Source organism: Nannospalax galili, unplaced genomic scaffold (assembly GCF_000622305.1).
Source record: "Nannospalax galili isolate Female #2095 unplaced genomic scaffold, S.galili_v1.0 scaffold311, whole genome shotgun sequence".
Classification (NCBI taxonomy): domain Eukaryota; kingdom Metazoa; phylum Chordata; class Mammalia; order Rodentia; family Spalacidae; genus Nannospalax; species Nannospalax galili.
Genome location: NW_008330298.1, coordinates 4,276,270 through 4,278,669, shown reverse-complemented (window position 1 = coordinate 4,278,669; position 2,400 = coordinate 4,276,270).

Here is a 2,400-nt window from a genome sequence, read left to right as displayed (position 1 = left end):
GTCTACAAAGTGAGTTCCAGGCCAGCTGGGGCTACAGGGAGACCCTGTCTCAAAAAGACCAAAATAAAATAAAACAAATAAGGGGCTGGAGAGATGGCTCAGTGATTAAGAGCACTGGCTGTTCTTGCAGAGGACCCAGGTTTGATTCCCAGTACCCACACGGCGGGTAATAACCATGTGTAACTCCAGTTCCAGGGGAATCCAACGCCCTCTTCTGACCTCTGAGCGTATTGCACAACATGGGTACACTTACACACATGCAAGCAATACACTCACACGCATAAAATTTTTTTAAAAAGGCCTATCAACGGGGCTGGCAGGAAGGATATACAGTTAAGAGCACTGACTGCTTTTGCAGAGGACCCAGGTTTGGTTCCCAGCACCCACATGGTGGCTAACAACCATCTGCAATTCCAGTTTCATGGGATCCGAGACTTCTTCTGACCTCTGCAGGTATTGTACAACACAGGTGCACTTACACACATGCAGGCAATACACTCATACACATAAAATTAATAAATACAACTTTTAAAGGCCTATCAAGTCTAATCTGTGTTTCCCAAGTGCTATCCTTTTTAATATTCTTTTTTTAACTTTAAAAAAATTTTATTTATTATTTTTATTTTATGTGTATGCATGTATTGCCTGGCATGTTGCAATACCCGAGGAGGTCAGAAAAGGCTGTTGGATCCCCTGGGACTGGAGTTACAGACAGTTGTTAGCTGCCATGTGGGTGCTGGGATTCGAACCCAGATCTTCTGCAAGAACAACCAGTGTTCTTAACTACTGAGCCATCTCTCCAGCCCCAATTTTTTAATATTCTTAAATGATTTATTTTTATTTGTACAAGTGTTTTGCTTGTCCATATATATACCTAGTATGTGTGCAGTACCTGAGGAGACCAGAAGAGGACAATAGAGCCACCATGTAGGTGCTGGAAATTTAATCTTGGTACTCTGAAAGAACATCAAGTGTTCATAATTCCCGAGTCACCTCTCCAGCTCCTTCATCTAACTTTTAAAGTCTACCATATCTCATTAGTATCTACAGTCACCATACTGTGTAATAGCACATCAAAACTGCTTCCTCTTCTCCACCTATAATTTTTGAGACAATTTCATAGCTCAGTCTGGCCTGTAACTCACCATGTAACTCAAGCTGTCCTCTAAGTCTCCATCTTTCTGCTTCTGCCTCCCACCCCCTATCCAGTGCTAGGATTACAGGCATGTGCCACCTAGACAGCTGGTCTACCTGTAATTTAATACCATTGATCAACATTCTTTTTTATTGTTGTAGTTAATGTCATTGTCATCTTCTTCTTTGAGACAGTCTGGCCTGGAACTACAAAGAGATCTTTCTGCCTCAGACTCTCCAGTGTAGGAATTATAGACCTGAGCCACCACGCTTGGCTCATTGATCAACTTTCCTCCATCCCTCCACCCTACTCACACCGGCCTCTGGTAACCCTTATCCTCTCAACTTCTATGAGACCAACTTCTAAATATTTCCCATGTGATGAGTGAGAACATTCAGTACTTATCTTCCTGTGTCTGTCTTATTTCACTCAGCATAATGATCTCTAATTCCACTCATGATTTCTTAAGTGACAGGATTTCATTATTGTGGCTGGTAGTATTCCACTGTGCATATGTGCTATGTTTTCTTTATCAACTCATCAGTTGACCAACATGGGTGGTTTCCATTTCTTGGTTCTTATGGCTAGTGCTGAGATGAACAGTGTTATATTATATACCCATCAGTGGGATTGCTGAATCATCTGATAGTTCGATTTTTAGTTTTGTTGGGGAACCTCCATAATAGTTATACTAATTTACATTCCCAACTGTGTGTGAGAGTTCCCCCTTGCTCTATATTCTTGCCCTGACTACGGTTGTGATTTCATATCTCTGTGCCCTTACTGATAACTGACTTCTACTAAATCTGCAAGATCTCTGAGGCTAAGATGGTGTCAGTCACCCCACCCCACAACCCCCGGCAGCAATGTCCCTGGTTTCTAGCACAGCACTGGGTACATATCACCTTCTCACTGAATACTTGTGGGATGAAGAGATTAAAAACACATTGTTTTCTTTTGCTTGAACTGTCGTTGGCTCTGCTAACTCATATCCAGTAAACTGGCCACTTTGGCTACTTCTGCCAGGAGGAGGGATTGTATACATAGATGGAGTCACATATATAGGGTCAAGAACTAAATGTTAGTTGTGTGTGCCACCACTTCCAGTTACGCCTCCATGAGAAAAGTGAAAACGGAGCTGGGTGCACTGCTGTATGCCTATATTTTCAGCACTTGGGAGGCTGAGGCAGGAGGATCTTAAGAGACCAGTCTGGAGTACAAGACCAGTTGCAAGTCAAACTGGGAGACTTTGAATTTTAGAATAT